The 19,422-nt window shown below is 37.1% G+C and overlaps 1 protein-coding gene across 1 annotated transcript in view; it reads left to right on the forward strand.

Annotated features, from left to right (window-relative positions):
* Positions 1–19,422, forward strand: part of SYN2 (synapsin II) — a 199,275-nt gene that overhangs the window by 54,651 nt on the left and 125,202 nt on the right. The window lies entirely within an intron of this gene.

The raw sequence follows: 19,422 nt of genomic DNA on the forward strand, positions 1-19,422 counted from the left end.
AGTCTGATACTTTTCAGAGTAAGGAACATATATATCATGTTAAGATAGGTTATGTAATTGTGTTCTTTTATCTGGCCTAAGGATTGACTTGCTTGGAAATTTCTTGAAGAGAGAGCCAGCTCAATTGATTCCATGAGCTTCCTAAAGCTATTTCTCCTCCTTTTTTCTTTTCTTTTTTTAGCTTATTAGAAAATTTTATCATGTGTGCCAGCAGATCTTAACCTCACTGCAAATGAAGAAGAGTACAACCATTGTCCTCATCTGTATTCAGCTGATAACTGAGATTTATTTAAAGGGCTCTTTATAATGGTATTTGGGATTTCATAATGCCAAACTTTAGATGGTGATAATGCTACTGATAATTCAGAATTACTCTTTAGCCTTCTTACCCTATGGCATTAAAAAATTTCACTGTTGTTATTCTGCCCTTCTTCCAATGAAATCTACTGAGTTTTTATTTTCCATAGTTTCATTTAGTCTCTTATCACAACATTGGAATAACTGACTAGGCATTGAGAACCTGTATTAATTCAGGTGATAAAGATCTTAAGAGAGTTGGTGAGTCAGACTCCACAGGGAGTGTTGGACTCTACTGGCCTAGCATAAATTTTACTCCAAGAAGTGTTTTTCTGAAGTTTGGTTAATATAATCAAATTCTTATTAAAAGAAGGCATTTGTTAAAAGCCATTACACCCATTTGCCATAGTGATCTTTAATACCTCAAGCTAATGAAATAATTTTCTCTTGGTTTCTTTTTTCAAAAAATTAACAATGTATATCATATATATAGTATTTGATATATCATATATATAAAAGTCAAATAATTTATTGGAGTAAATTTTTAATATATATAAAATGAATTTTAATATGTAATATATAAAATATATATTTATACATCAATATAAAAATATTTTTATTATTTTATATATTTATTTTATGTATAAATGTATATATAAAAAATTAAAAGGAATTGCCAACAAGGTATAGCCCTATAGAACTGTGCTTTTTGTTGAGAATTACAAATTGCACAAAGTTGGATTTTGTGGATCCATTTGTGTGCTTCTTTAAGGTCACCTACCATTCCTGTCATTTAAAGTTCAGAGCCCGTTCTCACTTGTCCCTGCCTTCCTGCTGTTTCACTTCCAGCACAAATGTTCTTGGGACAGTAAGAAAAATCACTAGCGTTCAGCCCAGTCATTCTCCTCATCTGGTTTACCATGCCACTACATGAATGGTACAATGGGATGGCAAAGTGCAGCTGTGGCCACAGGGAGGGTCAAGGAGGATCCTCGATTTTGACAGCACTGGGCTCAAGTCAGCTTTAAGTGTTGCGGAACTGTTCCGTCTCTCTGCACTGGTCCTCTGTGGCTTCTTTCTCCTCTTCTTCCAAGTCCACTTTTCCACCACTGTCTCCCTTCTTCATCCCCTTGCTTTGAGGAAGAGTTGATATAAAGTCATTGGTGGGTTGATTTGAGGAACAGTGCCTGTTGCTATACTGGTACTTTCCTTCCAAACTCACTCCTTCTCAGTTTACTGTAGATTACCTTCTCCTGCATCCTTATCTTCATGCCTGTCACTGTCAGCATCATGGGCATGACTGCATGGTAGCACATGCCTGTGCATTCTGGGATGAATTTCATTAGAAGTGTGAAGCCCAGTAAAAATACAATTCAGCTTTGTGCAGAAAGCTATAAATTGTTGGCATAGTGGGTTTAAAAAAAAAAAGCGCCTAGTTATTGAGCGTATTTTTGCTATGCCTTTATTAGGAGGTTAAGCAACAGGTGATGGTTTGCAAAATACCACATGATTAGTGAGTCCTGACTCTGATACAATACTCACACTCTGTAAAAGAAAGCCAGGGTTTTATAGAGTCAGTAAAGGAAATGTGACATGCTGTCTTTTTGCAGACCTCTAAACACACATATGTATGTATGTATGTGTATACTTATGTATATAATATATAGTTAGGCATACACAGACACACCCACTGCTTCAATTTTAGGTTGGGCATCTGTAGCTAATTTAACGTGAAACCAAAGTACTGCAAGGAAAGTTGAAACTGCACAAAATTATTACAAAATTATTAGCACCATTTTTTATTTGATATAAAGTACTTTGCTGTCGATACAAGGAGGATGAAAGCAATAAACCCCTGAAAGAGCTTGAAAAAAAAATAAAGCAGCAGAAAGGAAATAGAACCTGAGAGGGGAAAGGAAAGAAAACTGGAAAAGTAGCTGGTAGTGACTATGCTGACATACTGTTAAAAAGTATGACGTGGAGAAGTGGGGGATCATTGTTTTAAGTGACTAGGAAGACAGCAGAAAGCATATAGGAAATGTTGGTTTAGTCAATCTGTATCTCACTTACTAAAAATGCTTTGCTAGCTAGCTAGGGGGTGAAAGTATAAGAACAAGGGTACAACTTTTGTATAAAGTAGCTGATTTTGTTGTTGGGAGACTCAACTCTTGAACCAGTGTCAGCAAATCATTCTAAAAGATCCTACAGCACTGCCCTAGGAAAAAGAAGATACCAGTTAAAAGAAGAATGATGATAGATTTTTATCTTTTTTGCTGGTTTTGTGAATTTCATGTCTTTTTCTTCTTTTTCAAGCCATGATTATTAATTTCAGATTCATCAGATAAGTTTTTGTCACTCAAAACCGCATGTTTCAGCAATGTTTGAAGATTAAAACAAACATTCCTGTATTATAGAAGATGCTTAGCAGTTAATGAACGTAACGATATGTTCTTTTGGCCTGATTTGTGTCCTTACTGTTCTCAAATCACACTGAGATTTAATTAGAGCTGAACAGTAGTCACGGCATAGCAGCTGTTCAAGTCACAGCCAACTTTGTCTGACAGTTGCTTTTCCACACCTTCAGAGAAACCAACACAGTTCACTAACTGTCCTAATATTGTGAGCACTCAGAATTTTCTTGTGACCATTTTTTTGTTGTGGTTTTGTTGTTGTTGTTTGTTTTTTTTTTTTTTTAATTAAGGTTACAGCTTTTGGAGTCAAGTAAGAATCTCAGCAATTGTTTCAAATAAATAAGCTTACGCTTCCTTTGAAGGGAATCAAAAACAAATAAAAAGAATCATGTATACTGTTTTCCTTAAAATGCATGTTTCTTTTAAAAGTTAGGGATCTCTTAAGCCAATCTTGTGATTTTATCAGGTCTGTGACTCAGATTTTTTTATTATTATTATTTTTTATTTAAAATTTTTACTCTAACAGATTTTGTCTTCCCACAGACTACCTCCCATCTGTTCAGGGTAGTGGGTTTTCTGCCTATACTCAGAAAGGAGCATATTGCGGGATTTGAGTGAGAAATTTTACCTCAAGAAATCACTAGTCCTTGGAGTCTACTTAAACTTGGTTGCCAGGACTACTCCATCCTAGGCAAACAGGATAAAAAATTTGAGATCCTCTTGCAGAAAATTGAGAACTATAGCCTGCCTACAGAAAGAGAAAAAAGATATGTGTGGTAATGAAATATAAACTTTGTATAAACATTGTGATTGAGAAGTGTTCAAGCTCTAAAGTCTTAAATATGTGTAGGTGGGTGGGTGGGAAGAAGGGAAAAGGAGTAAGAAGGGGTGAATCCAGGGATGAGACAAAAAGTTGTAATACCTTTTATAGGGGGATAGTAGAAAAAAGAAAGACTCAGTAAAATCTAAATCAAGTGATGCATTAGAACTGAGAATTAATCAAAGTATCATAATATTGTGGTTTTGAATTAAGCCCTTAAAAGAACTACTTTCTTCAAGCTGTCAAATCCAGAAAAGATGCTCAAAATATGATGAATCACACAAGTATTGAAACAATGAAGTGTTTTAAGACTTGGCCACTACCTTTGAAAATTGTGCTTTAAAATCCCAGTAATTTAGAAAGATTCATATTTGCTGTTTCTGTTGCTTCATAAATCCTTCTCTTCGTTTGCTGTGAAGCACTCTGCTTGTCTTTCATTTCCAACTTGGAAGTGAAGATGTAGAGGTCAGGAGGTGGTCTCAGTCTCGCTGTGTTATCTTGAATGGTGTTGGTCTGTTGCTTTTTTGTGCTGATGAGAATGATACAGTAATTCACGTTCTTTCAAGATTTTAAGATTCCTTGCACTAAATGCATAGCAAGGCTCTGCTATTCCATATTTCTGTTCTTCTGCCTACTTTCGTTATTGAAATAGCAGCTCTTTGGCTTGTGTTTTAGTAAACAGAGGTTATGTGTGTTAGTGAGGAGGCACGTGAAATGTGTTCTGTGACAGAGAAAGGGGGATGAGCACACTGAGGCTCAGCCTGAAGTATTAATTCTGTAGCCGTAGGCCCTGTACTTCTGGATGTGCTGGAGCACGTTGCAAGTGTCATTAAAGACTGTGGAGCATCTTTGAGAGAAAGGGCACTAGTAAGCCCTACCAATTAGCTGCTTCCTCAGCAGCAAAGTGCAAATTACAGTCCAATTTGTGACAAGACTGTGGAAGTGTTTTCGAGGTGTTTTTCTAACGGGGAATCATGTATGTTTGAATGTACAATAATGATCTTCTGTTTACTGTTGGGCCCATGAAGGAAACAGTGCTGCATTGGAAAGAGTTGCTCACCTCAATTTGTGCCTTTCTGAGCATGTATATTGAAAATACGGTGTTCTGGATTGCTTTTAGATTCACTGTCCTGCAAGGAGTGTATACTAAGAATGAAGTAATGGTTTGAGTGGAAGTTGGTAAGGGAAGATGGAGAGGGTTCAGCCATCAACAGTGTCAGGTTCCTCTGTCCTTTCTGTCACTGAGGGTTGTTGTCAAGATGTGGACGCGCAGTCACAAGGCCAGTCCTCGCTTTGATGGGAAAGAAGGATTTAGTCTCTTACAAATTATGAAAATCAGGTAGTTTTGCATAATTCTTTATTGTTTATATAGATACCTAATGATAAACTGGACTAAAAGTGACCATGTGTCCTGTTCTTTCTTCCAGCTGAATGATTGTCATGGTTTAACCCCAGCTAGCAACTAAGCACCACACAGCCGCTCACTCACTCCCCCTGCAGTGGGATGGGGGAGAGAATCAGAAGGGTAAAAGGGAGAAAATTTGTGGGTTGAGATAAGAACAGTTTAATAACTGAAGTAAAATAAAAATAGAACAGTAGTAATAGTCATAACAACAACAATAATAAAAACAAATAATAATAATACAAAGCAAGTGATATATTGTACAATTGCTCACCACCCGCCGACTGATGCCCAGCCAGTCCTCGAGCAGCGATCACTGCCCTCTGGCCAACTCCCCCTGCTCATATGCTGAGCATGACGTCATGTGATGTGGAATAGCCCTTTGGCCAGCCTGGGTCAGCTGTCCTGGCTGTGCTCCCTCCCAGCTTCTTGTGTACTTGGCAGAGTGTGGGAAGCTGAAAAGTCCTTGACCAGTGTGAGCACTACTTAGCAACTACTTAGCAACAACTTAGCACTACTTAGCAAGAACCAAAGCATCAGTGTGTTATCGACATTGTCCTCATCCTAAACCCAAAACAGCACCATACCAGCTACCAAGAAGAAAATTAACTCTATCCCAGCTGAAACCAGGACAATGATGCAAAAAAGTTAAGTCATAAACTGGTACAGAGAACTTCCCAGTTTTCTTTTTCTCACGATTTTTGACATCTAGACCTGTCTTGTATTCATTTACGAGCACAAGATTGCAACTTTTCTTTCTCACTAACCCTACCTGTCAGATGGTCAGCTTGATCTGAGAGCTGTGTACCAGCCAAAAGAGGCACAGGGGTGTTACATTCAATAATGGGGACCACAAGCTAACAAGGTCTCAAGTTATAGGTATAGCCTACCACTTTCCCTTCTTCCACACGTGACACAAATTTATGAGTGAAGTTTTCTTTGCTGGGAGAAATAAAATTTTAGGGAATCTAATCTAGCTGTTATTCTTTTTAGTAAATAATTATGCCTTCATTTTATTTTTCTTTTAATTTTTAAATTTTGCAGTTTCTCAAACGGAGATAAAATATAAAAGCAAAAGTCAGTGGGGGCTTTTGGCCATTGCCAGCACTGTACCCATGCATCTTTTTAATTTGTGAAAAGCTGCACTGTAGCTCGGGTTGTGATAAGTTCATTTGTTTTATTTTAATCTAAGATACAACTGAGAAAATGCTTCAACTGTTTCTTTTCCCTCAGAAATTTTGTAGAAGCAGAGTTATAATGCACAATAGGTAGCAATAGGAAATAGATGGAAATTACTGTTCAAATTACTTTATTTACAACAATTAATATTTCAGTTTAAAATTAAACCACCATTACTTTTGAATTAATACTGTTTGATTGACAAATTGGTAAGTACTCCCAACTAAAAATTTTTTTTTTCCTCTGAAGTTTTGATTTTCTGGAGCTTCAGTTCAGAGAGAAGTCTGCCCAGCAGATGGCAGTGCTTGACCAAAATGTAGGTGTAAACCTGCTCTGGTTTTGTCCTGAATAGATGGTACTTTGTGCAGCAGCTCTGATTCACTTACAGAGATTCATTACATAAACACAGACATTGTAGACATTAACTAATCCTGGTTTGTTTTGCTTTTCTTTTCCAGCAAAGTAGTGAAAGTGGGCATCCTAATGAAGTTTAATGATATTGCTGAAGATATGAAATAACGTAAAGAGAAGTAGCATTTTTGTCTTAACTAATCCTGATTGAATGGACAGAATTTGAAATCCATTTAGAAGAAATAATCATGACACTCTTAAGTCACTGAGATTGGTTTTGATTGCTCTTAAATCTTGAGGAAGGAATCTGTCCTTATTTACCACCTACCATTTGTGCATGTTATGACTATATTATCAAAAAATGAGATCCACTAATAAGAAATCTTTAAAAAAATAGTGCATAAGATTCCATCTGTAACTCAATAGTGTGAATTTCTTTTGAATGATCTGCTGGGCAATGGAATGCGGCGAGCAGTCCATGAGAATGGAGAAACTCAGACTACAGGAGCTTAAAATGAAGTTACTGAACATAATGCTCATCAGGTTTGTTGCTGATTGCTATAGAAAATAGATGTTGTTACCAAAAAGAAAAGTTATAAAAACTACTAGGGATAAGAATGAACTTTCGAAGTGGCATACACAGGACCAAAGATAGAAAATACTGACTTCAAAAGTAATCAGAAATATTTTGCTGATTAGCTTTAAAAAAAAAAAAAAATAGCCATGTCTGCAATCCTGGTGAATTTTCTTTTGATTGTGCTGTTAGAAGTTTGGGGATTACTTGCTTGTTTTATTTTGTTCTGTTTTTTTTTTCCTAGTTCACAACTGAAAAAAAGAAGGATTTTAGAGAAAACTGGCAGTCTGCCACGATGTGGGAGTTTGATACGAGAGTTGTCTCAAAGCAATCGCTGCTATAACTACAGACTAATTTGTGTTGATGCAGTAGCAAACTAGAATGAGTGTAGCAGCCTTTCTTTCTTAAGCAAATTAAACTTGCAGTATGGATATCCTTGGTCTCTGAGTCTGAAAGGTTTTCAACACATCCTGAATTTTTGTACCAACAGGCCTTATTGTAGAATAATCAAGAAAATATTCTTAGTCTGAATGCTGTTATTTGTTCATGTTTTGTTTACTCACTAGGATGATCATCCTTGCCCAGAGTCATAAATTCACTAGCAAAAATATTTACCAGTAACTAGCTGCAGATTTTGGATCTTACGTAACAAGGGCTTGCACATGCCTGCTATTTTGATCTTTCTTTGCCAAATGGCAGTATCTTCATGGGAAAAGTACTCCCATCTTGTTCTCTAACAACTCCCATCCAAATGAATCAGTGCCATGGACTGCAGACTTGTGGTTGCCCAAGGATCCATTAGTGGAGAGGTGACTAGTAGCATAAGCTAGCCACTTCCCATTAGGGACCAAAGTGGGTGGGTGTAGCCCACAAAGTGATGTAGGGCTGGATTCAGTTCATCTCTTGGGCATCCTTGACTAATGTGCTATATGTCGCCAACTAAATTTAAAGCAGTCTTTCCACGGTACAGTTCATAGAGGGAAGATCTGCTCAAATCTCTGAGATTTTGGAACAGCCTTTGCTATTGTGTGCAAAAGAGAGCAGGTCCTGTTCTCACCCCTATAGGCACTGGGGGAATTAATCCCATAAACGTGCATCGTTCAATTACGAAATTATTACAACTATTGCTATGCTTTAACGTATGTCAAAAGACAATGCGTGTTTGCATCTTAGTTGTTTCATGTCTGCTATACTACCATTTTTTTGGCAGTGAATCTCATATTTGACAGCATTTAGTTGTGCAAAAAAAAAGACAGCGCTCAGCTGGGAAGGGGAAGAGATGTTGGAATACATGTTCAGCAGTTGCTTCTGCTCCTCACAGCTATGAGGTACCGCCAGTCAGCTAGGGCTGTGGACTGCTGGGGAGCTTGCAACACAGCCTCATCAGGAGATTTCTGCTCCAAAGATTGGCACAGTGCTGGATTTCAAAATCCCAAATTTGAGGTACAGTATACTGTTACGTATTGCTCCACTTTCAGAGCTGAATGTGACCTGAGTGTAATGCAGACCTTGCATGAAGTAGCCTATGCAGCTGTACAGCAGACACTTGGAACAGTGTGGGACTTTTTTGATTCCAGTGTTCATTAAGCACTAAAAACTCAGATCACTTTTGTTTTACAAATAACGAGGAGAGTGTGAGCAATTGTGTGATTTTTGTATTATTGTAATGCATAGTTAGGCCAAAATGAATGTATCACTCATGGAGATTTTTTTTTTTTTTAATTCGGCTCCTAATTAGATGCACTATAAGCAAATAAAGTGTTTGCACAGCTGCCTACAAAAGTCCAAACCTGTCAGACACTGCTTTCATGAAAGTTATTGTCATGTATCCTGGTCATGTTTCTCATCTTTCATGGCTTCCCCTTTGTCACAACATCCTTGAGACTTGTGCTATGTGTTATGTTACAGGTCCCACAGACTTTACCTGACTTCTAGTTTTATGGACTGTTCCTGTGTAATAATTTTTAAAGCCCATATTCCCCCAGTCTCATCTGGGGAAGGGGTGGGTGATGCTTCCAGCCTAGTGTATTAGTTGTGGTGCCAGTTTACTGTAGAGAAAAATACCATGTAGCAGTACTGGAAAATTCTATTCTCTAATCCATAGCGGGAAGCTGAAAAACCTCGGCAACACAGGCTCTTAGTTATTTGGCTTTTTAGAGAGTATTCAAACCGATAAACCAAACAGGGATGTTTTAAGTACGGACAAAGTTATATGTGATTATACTTTTAAGTGTAATATTAAAATGCAGGGTGGTTAGTTTAGTTTTATAACATATTGGGAAGCTTAATTCTGAACAGAAGAGACTCCCCCCATTCATGCATGTTTTGCAGGAGTTGCTAAACAAGTATTCTATTTTCAGGTCTTCGCTAATGTAGTATCCTGTTTGAAAAAAATTCTAGTGGTGATTTGTTGGGATAAAAGTACCAGTATGCCTGAAAGTATGACCACAGAAGGAATATATGGAGGTACCCTGAAAGTGTCAAAATGGTAATCTGCTACACCATTCCACATGCTTCCCTGCAGAACATGGCATAAAATGTGGTTTAAAAAAAAGAAAAAAAAGTGAAAAAGTGATACTGGAAAAAGTATTCTTTATTTTCTTGGTATCCGTTCGCACTGAGAATTACCAGTATAATGTGTTTCCGACAGCTATTGTAACTTGAGTATCTTGAAGCAATTTGTTTTTCATGGCAGCATTCTGGACATTGCTCCCAAGCTAGTGGGTAGATAAAATGCATGTTTCTGAAGCTCATTCTTCCATAATAACAGATAAATTAATATTTTTTGTTCTGCTGAGCACAGTGCATGAAATCCTTCTTTCCTTGGGGGGAATTGCATTGGAGGTACCACCCAGCTTTCTGATACAGTGATATCTTATTTAGAGTCAGAGGAGACTGTCATGAAGCCAATGGAAACTGAGTGTGTGTATGTGCATGCATGTGTGTGAGGGAGGAAAAAAAACCCCTTTAATAATACTGATTAATTCAACGTAAAATAGGAAAGGAGTATGCAAAGCATTAGCAATTGCTATTCATTTAATCCATGTTGATGTCGGTGATTAATTTCCTTGTGTGTTATTGCTAACACTGTGTTAAATACATAGACACTTTGTACCATTTCTGTTAATATGCTTTTTCTAGTAGATCTAAAACTATTTAACTATTTACAAGTTAGGTTGATGCTACATGTCATGCTTAACATCCATCATTCAGCACAAGCATACACCTAACTTTATGCTAATGAAGTATTTCCCCTGTTTTCAACCAGCTCCTGTGTGTGACTGCTACCTGGCCCCTGCTATTTTTTCAAAGAAGGTTTGATACCGGTGCAGCTACCTTAAAGCTACTGAAGCCAGAAAGATGACCATGGATCTATATTTATGTGTGATTGGAAACATTTTTTTAGCCAATCTGATATACATTTCTTTTTACAGAAGAGGGCAGCAAAAGCCATATACTCTCTTTACTGCATCTATCAAGATGCTAAACCAAGTTACTTAAGGAGAGCTATGAAGACTAGGTTTTCTAATCTATCTGGTCAGAGAAACAGGGCAGCACATGACTGTCTTTAAGCATAAGTTTCAATTGCATGAAAAAAAAATTGAAACATCAAGGACTGTTTCACACTGATTATTTGGGATCTTGATTCAAATGGGGCCTCTAGTATTCCTGTAACATGAAGCTAGTGATAGAATTGGAAGAGACCCCAGATCTGTGGGATGGAGGTGAAAGGATCTCTGAGCCAAAGATCAAAGCAATTGCTGATCCGTGAAAAATCTTTTTATCCTTCACTCATTTAAATCTAGTTCCGTATTGGTATACCACAGAAATATTGCTACAACAGTGTGAAATGCTTGTGGGGGTCCAGTTGGGGAAAAAAACACTCAGACTTGCCATTCTCTGTAAAGGCCACTCTTTTGATTGAGTATGGGTTTGGGGGTGTGGGGGTGTGGGTGTGTGTATGTATGTATATCTCTAATAATTCTGGCACTTGTGGCAATCCTTTCTTCTCCCATTGCTCCATGTTTTTGCTGGGTCTTGTCCCTGTGTAGGGCTGAAGATTTAAGGTTTGATATTAAGGCTGAAGGTTTGGTGTTGTACTAAATCTGGTTTAACTACAAGCTGTGGCTGAAAAGGCGTGCACTGTCTCTCCCACTTTCTCTCCAGATGTGCATGACTTTTGCACGCTTTCCCCCTCTTTCTTATCTCATGTTGACTAGTTTGATCAGAATCTCATCTGTAGGATGAGCATGGAGGGGAACTAGCTGGAGAGGTTTTTAAGATGAAGTTTCTATATTAAGTGCGGGATCCCCAAAGGTGAAAATTCAAACAACATGGTAGCCCAACATGTAATATTTGAAATAGCACTTTGTAATGTCTCCAGACATAAATGATTCAAATTTTCTCACCTCACAGAGTCACACATCTTGCTTAGAGGCATTTAAAGCACCTTGGAGAATTTAGTATAAATAGAAAAATTAAAAAAGCAGATAAATTTCTGCTGAAGAGTTTATCGATAATGTGGATTCAGTATCAAAGATTCTTTCACTCCACGCTGTTTTTTTATGGCATTTCAGATGTTGTCAGAAATTACCTTCTGTTAGTGTAAAGTCTTTTAGGCTCACTTTATTTTCTTTACCTCAATAGGCAAAAAGTAAGCTAAATTATCTCTAGGTGCTATTTCTAGATGGTTTGTTGTTTTCTCTCATAAACCAATCACCAGTGGCTGCATTGTGTGACATTTTTGCCACTTACTCAAGATAATTTAGAGTGCCTTTCTAAACAGTAGAATTGCTCATTAACAGTTTGTACTACTTTATCTTTGTTGTCAACAGAATGAGAAGTTAGAAAGAATGAAATTCTTAGTTGGTAGGGAGACTTGGAAATCGCAAATTTAACTTTGTTACTTTAGCCTGCAATATTATTACATTGGCTACAGTACATAAGGTTAAGGAACTTAGAGCAACTGGTGCAGAACATGCAGTTTGAGTCTTAGGGCACTAAGAACCATTAAAACCTTCATCAGTATTTAGAGCAGCAATATTTTGTAATTTGGCTAGTGATGTTTTCCTGTATAAAAGTTGGGACTTTCTGTTCATCTCATGAGTACAAAATATTTTTATGAACCTAACCATGGGAAAGTGTAGTAGTCATTCTAATGAGTCTAACAGATTTGGAAAAGGTTATATGTTGCATCACGTATGAGGTCTTCTAGTGATGAGGGAATGAACATTTAAAAATACTTTCATTTGTCATGTAATTTTTAAAAAGAAAGACCACAGAAATTACGTCGTGACTATAAATCTTGAACAGAAGTAATGGGCTAATGGTAAATATTACATAATCGGAGGTGTGGGATTTTGAGACATTACCAGAAAGGCAGACTAGCGTTTGGTCATGAAAGAGTACTTGTTTCAGCTTGAGTGGGCAGAAAATTAGGCATTTTCAGTAAAGCGTGCTGTTCAAAAGACCCAGAAAATTTAAGCTCAAATGAGAGATTCAAGAGTAGGAGGCATTTTCTTCTTGATTAGATCTCTAGTGAAAACACTGTATTCAGGCACAGAACAGAGTGACAAATAGAAGGGCTCCTGATCAAAACAACAAAGATGGTTCTTGGGCTGGAAGATCTGTGCTGTTGAAGAATAAAATGGCTTTGTTTTGTTTAAATAATTAGACTAAAGGAGATAATATTCTGATATATGCCAAGGGGATAGGATAATTTGTTAAAAAAAAAAGGGGGGGGGCTAGTAATAAATTAGGAGAAAAAAATTGGGATTGAATCAGAGATTGTGGAAGCCTCCAAAGGTGCCACATATAAAGCTATTCTGAAAAAAACCCTTCCTAGCAAGGGGGATGTGCAGCACAGAAAAGGAAATGGAATAATTGCTGCTTAATAAGCTTGCATTCTTTATTTCTAGATTGTTTATGCTTTCTTTTTTAATATGCTTTTAGAGGTGAATCTCTTAAGGCAACTTGTCTACTGTCTGGTCAGGAAAATCCTCCACTGAAAAATGTTTACTGTCTGCTTTTTCATGAGTTTAGTCATCACTGGTAGAGGGAATGGGGAAGGGTATGATGGTTCAGTGCCTCTGCAGAGGAAAGGCTGCACTCAGGAGCTCTGCTTTTTAAGCGTGTATTTTAAAAAGTTCTTTGCTCCAAGTTACAGAAGTCGGGGAAGGAAAGCCTTGTAGCAGAGAAAAGCGTTTCCTACAGACTTTTTCTATTGTCCTGTTAAGTTTGAACTCTCGGGTGCTTTCATGATCCTCAATAAAACCAGGTAGATCAGCAATGAAGAAATCCTGTTAGCTTGATAGAATTAACCATGTAGTAGGTTCCAATATTAGGCCATCTGGGATGACTCCATCATGTGCTAATATATACTAGGACTATAAGTGCTTGGTTTTGTTCCTAGTCATTCTCTTTCCATATATTATGATTGACAAGATTGGTATAGTAGCAGTAGAGACAGTGGTTTCAGGTAAAGATATACATTGAAGACCGAGACATATCGTACCAGTGGAAACAATATGATACCAAAAAAGATATGACCATGTTGTGCCATTGGGCACAGAAGAAAATGTTCAGAAATCATTTCTGTTGTGACCTCGATAGATTAAAAAATAGGCTAAAATGCAGTTGTTTATATGTTACCTTATTGGCAGAAGCTAGCACTTTTTTTTTTTTGTAAGAAAGAACAGTATATTTTCCCCTTCAAAAGGCTAGGCTATGACATAGAAGGAAGAACAGCATTAATTGTGTCCTGCCTGTCGTACTGGGAAAAAAAAAAGTGTTTATGAAATCAATCAAGTTTCAGTTAAGGTTTCTGTGGGTTGTCAGATCACACAGTGAATAACTGGAAAGAGCAATCCGTGCGTCCTTGCCATTACAGTGCTTCCATTGAATTTCACATTTCATCAAACCGAGTGATTAACAGCAAAACTGAACTGGCCTGATACAAATGTGAGCTATGGAACCTGTTAAAATAAGCCGTACTATTTCAGAGCTGACAAAATGTGCCACTGTTCAAATTTACAGGCTCCTGGTAATGGAGATTATCATTAATCTAATGAAATCCAACTCAACAGGGAGCACTACTAAAACTTAAAGTAATGCATTTGATATGTTCTGTCATTTATTTTGTGGTGGTGGTCTGCTTCTTTGAAGACAATTTCTGCATGAAGTAATAGCATGAGAAAACATAATTGGTTTACATGAGAGTAAAATACTGGTTGAGTCAAGTGCCAAAGGTATAACTTTACAGTGCACAAGAAAAAAAGAACATGTTTTAAATCCAAATAGGTCTTTGCAGAATCTGAGTAACACATTTAAGAGTATCAAGGTCTTTAAGAGTCCAGGTTTTAAATAGGGTATTTTATTTTTTTATAACAGTCTATTATCAGTCTCTTGTTGCAGAAATGTGGAACAAGTAAATAAAAGAAAGTCTGTAAACCAACATGTTTATAGTATTCTTAATAAATTAAAAGAAAGTCTGTAAACCAACATGTTTATAGTATTCTTAATAAATTCTTCTCTTTAGTCATGATGGCAGCATCACAGCAGTTCCAAATGTTGAGTTGCATTAGCTAGGCTGGTTGGTTGGGAGTCAGTATAGCAAATGTTGATACTATCAGCCAGTTGCAGAGCCCATTGGCAGTAGTTTCAGTAGATTGTGGGTTAGGTCACATAAAATGAAAATACTATGCAAATCTTGTCATATGCTTGCTTTTGATAACAGTTTCTTGTGGTTTTCATATATTTACAAAAGTCTACATAACAGTCTAAAAAGTCCTCAGTATATGGAAGAAGTAATCGTTTTACTCCTTGAAATGATCCTTTATTGCAGCTTCATGATATGTATGTGATCGTGTTTTTAAGCCGTTATTTCCTTGGCAGATTCTTTTGATTTCATATTGAAAACAAATACATTTACAAAACTGCTGTCTTAAAAACCATGTACTTAGAATGTGTCTAGATTATATCACTGAAATGTTAATTCTAATATATATATAATTTCATTAGATTGTTCAGTGCTTTTTCACGGGACAGTAGAGAAGATTACCAAGTGTATTATGTATGAAATTTAACAAGAGCAAGTGCCGGATTGTCCACCTGGGATGGGGTAATCCTGCTTATACATACAAATTGGGGGATGAGAAGCTGGAGAGCAGCTCCGTGGAAAGAGATCTGTGGGGTTTGGGTTGATGCTATGTTGAGTGAGTCAACAGTGTGCCCTGGCAGCCAAAAGGGCCAACCGTGTCCTGGGGTGCATCAAGCACAGCATCGCTAGCCACACGAGGGGGGTGATTGTTCCACTCTACACTGCACTGGTGCAGCCCCACCTTGAGTACTGTGTGCAGTTTTGGGCCCTTCAGTATAAGAAGGACATCAAATTATTAGAGTGGGTCCAGAGGAGGGCGACCAAGATGGTAAAAGGCCTTGAGGGCAAGACATGCGAGGAGGGGCTTGAGGTCGCTTGGCTTGTTCAGCTTGGAGAAGGCTGAGGGGTGACCTCATTGCAGTCTACAACATCCTCAAGGGGGGCAGTGGAGGGGGAGCTGCTGACCTCCTCTCTCTGGTGACCAGCGATAGGACACGAAATGGAATGAAGCTGCGTCAGGGGAAATGCAGATTGGACATTAGGAAAAGGTTCTTCACTGAGAGGGTGGTCGGTCACTGGAACAGGCTCCCCAGGGAAGTGGTCATGGCACCAAGCCTGTCAGAGTTCAAAGAGTGTCTGGACGACGCTCTTAGTCATATGGTTTAGTTTTAGGTAGTCCTGCGAGGAGCAGGGAGTTGGACTCGATGATCCTTACGGGTCCCTTCCAACTTGAGATATTCTATGATTTTATGATTATGCCAGTGTTCCGTATTTTTTAGCACTCTGTGTTACTGGATCACCTAGCAGTACAAATGGGATGCTGATGACATCTTAGACACAGTCACATTTCCATTAAATTAGTAGAAAATGCTGACTGCTGGAGGTAGATTGACTATTCCTGATTCAGCATGAAATTAGAGCAGCATATACAAACCATAGTTTTTCTGGTACAAAAACTTTGATACGAAATCTACTTTTTTTTCTTTCTCTTCTTTTTCTTTCTCTTCTTTTTCTTTCTCTTCTTTTTCTTTCTCTTCTTTTTCTTTCTCTTCTTTTTTCTTTTTTTTTTTAAAAAAATTGAATTAAATAATCAGTTATTTCTAAACAGATTTTAACTTGAAGACTGGGCTTGCTTTCTGTTTAACATTTTCTATTCTATCACTGAGGTTAGTGTAGCACATGTTTTAAGTTCATGGAAGTCTGGCTGGTTTTGTGTCAGTAGTCTGCCAAAATGTTTACATGCATATGATAATTCCAGTGAACCAGTTATTTGAGACTACTGTGTAAGAATATTTTTATATATACGTATATTACCTTGGTTGAAGTAAATTATGTTAGCTGTTTATAAATGTTGACAGTCTGCAATTTGTGTACTGTAGAGGATGCTACTGTTCTAAATGAACAAACTTTTGTCCTGTTGTAGTAAACTGGCCTTATAATTATTTTTGAGTGTATAATCGTATTGATAGGATCAGTAATCAGTTCTCAGTTCACTGTTCAGACATACCGAGAAATCGGTGTTCAAATGGAACTGATTACTGCGCACATTGTGTTATTTGTACAGAAATCAGACAAGTGCTACACTAAACTGACAAGTGCAAATTGCGGTGTTTAAGGGTATGCAGTGCTGTGAAAACAGGAGACTTAGTTACACACATGAGCAGTGGTTTGCAGGACTGGACGCCACATGTTTGCTAGGTGCATGCTTTTGACTTTATTAAAGACTGTTGCTGATAAGCTCTGCGGTGTTAAAGAATGCAAATTGAAGAAGTATAAACCTGTTGCATGTTAGCAAATGATTTTCCTGTTGATTTTGCTGCCAGTTGAAAGTAGCACCAATTTTAATATTTTGTTCGTTTATATGAAATGAAACCACATTGGTTTCATGGCATAGTAACATACTGTAGAAATGTATGTAGATGCTGTGTAGTTTGAGGGAAATATTTCGGGTCTTTTGTATATATTTGAAACATTTTTAGTGCTTACTGCTTCATTCATTGTCTTTGTCAAAGTTCACTACGTAGTATGAGTTCATACTAGGCTGCATCTATGGCAACTGTATATTCTATAGTTGTTTGATTTTAAATGTCCAAATTTTTCTTCCAGAAAATGAATTGCGAAGCAAGAAATCCATAAATATTTCACACATCTTGAAAAGATTCTGACTAGAAGAGGTCATGCTATAACTCCAGTAGGCGGCATTCATATTAGTAGCTGTCCATTTTCTCTACATTTAGGCTTTGGAAAGCAACTGTTTTACATAGTGAGTTTCAGATGAATAATGGTATTGCCTTCTTTCCTTCTCTTCCCTACATACAATGCAAGAAATCGTCAACAATGGGCAGCCAAATGTTACTTGAATTGGGGCATATTTGTTTTGTTAACTTTACTCATGCTGACAGCTAACCTCACACTCTTCTCAAATGCCTTGCCTAGAGATCCTGACCTTGAAAGCACGACTTCCTTACTATGGTGGTGCTCCGAGAGTTGATATTCCATGCTCAGTACTAAGAGTAATAAGGCATAACACGAATTTTAAACTGCAGTTTGGTGAAATTCTGTAAATCAATAACACCAGTCTCGTTCCCCATCTACCCTCAATAAAAAAAAATAATTTAAGCATGTATTAAATGTCTTTATGATAGGATTACACATTTCTCATATTGCAAACAGGAAATAGTTCAAGCAGGGCATGACTATATTTCCTAAGTACAGTAAATAACATGAAAACTGGGTTCTATTTCACAGCAAACTCATGCTAAGCATTCCTTAGAGTTTGTTCTGAAATGACTGAGTCATGACTTTTTGCTCTAAGTTATTTTTTAGAGATATCTTTGCAGCTCAACATTTCAAGAATATTTTTAATATTATACATTTTTATAAAAGTTGTTGGTTAAAGCTACTTTGAAATTAAGTCTCTTTAAATGTTTAAATGTCACTTCTGTTTTCAAGCCACAGATTGCTTAACTTCAGTACTTACTATTACTGTCTATTTTCAAAGCTGAAGTAATTTGTTGAAATGTGAATCATGCCAGAGTTTAGTTGTTTAAAGGTTGCCTCATCTAAATGATGTTGAAGCAGAAAGACTGAATTTAAAGGAATAGATTCTCACTAACTAATAATTAACTAATGTTTTGAGCACATTCCAATATGTGCAATGGACTTAGCCCTCATGGGGATCAGAATTGCAGTTTTAAATATTTTTCAAAGTGGTAAATCGTAGGTTTTCAACTAAGACATTTAAGTTGTCTGTTGTTACAAATTGGTTGCTTTTCTCCTGAGGCAGATGTGGTGTTACCTTTGAAAATGATACCTTCCTCTCTGGTCTGGCTTTTGTGGACTTCTCTCAGGGCAATACACATGTCCTTGGTTTTTCTGCACCTATTAGATTAACGTGGTCCAGCTGGTGCTTCTGATATAACAGCACTATAAAACTTAAACCATGTCCAGACATCTTCAAAGTTGTCAAGAGGTAATTTTCGTATTCCCCATATTGACTTTCAGGAAAAATTTGGAAAGAAAAATAAGTGATGAATAATAGTTTTTTAAGTTAGACTTGTGATACAGTGTATTTAACTTCTACCTTTGTTATTGGCAAAAATATTTGATAACATTATGCTGAGTATGCACTTCCTATAATAAAACGATGGATTTCAAACTTCATATTTCATGTGTATTTATTACAAGAAAACAGTGTAAACCAGTAATGCAAATGCTTTCTTCATTGTTATCTTCTTACCAATTGCATGTTCATACAGAATTAATTGTTGGGCAATATTTTCGTATGCCATTTCAGTATAAACACTTTCTTTGCTTTCTACCGTCCATTACCCATAACACCTAAGATATCCTTAAGAAATATGTTGCCAAAGGCAGTGTTTTCCGTTGATTATTATGAAGTTTGCCTCTTCCTCTATTGAAACCAGTGGTGAAACTCTTCTGGACCTCAGTGCGAAAAGGATTTTCCAAAAGCAGTAATGAATTGTTTTAATATGTAGTGTATTTGCACTGATGACATAGATCTAGTTTAATATAATAGCATTTTGTCAGATGTTGAAAATGGACAAAGTAACTTTTTTTTTTAACACTTGAGATGTTCTGTGGTGTTCTTTTTTTGGATTGTGCAACAGGTTTTTGCTTGCATATAATAGAAGTGGGAAAGGTACTCTAAGCTTTGGCTTTAGCAAAGAAGGTGCAGAGAGAGACTGATACCATATCCCTTTTCCAGCTTCAGAGTGTTAGAGTAGTACCCTTTTATCAACAGATTTTTTTAAATTCCCATTTACTCCA

The sequence above is a fragment of the Nipponia nippon genome, unplaced genomic scaffold (assembly GCF_047370975.1).
Source record: "Nipponia nippon isolate SJK-2023a ecotype South Korea unplaced genomic scaffold, ASM4737097v1 scaffold_9, whole genome shotgun sequence".
In the NCBI taxonomy this organism is placed as follows: Eukaryota; Metazoa; Chordata; class Aves; order Pelecaniformes; family Threskiornithidae; genus Nipponia; species Nipponia nippon.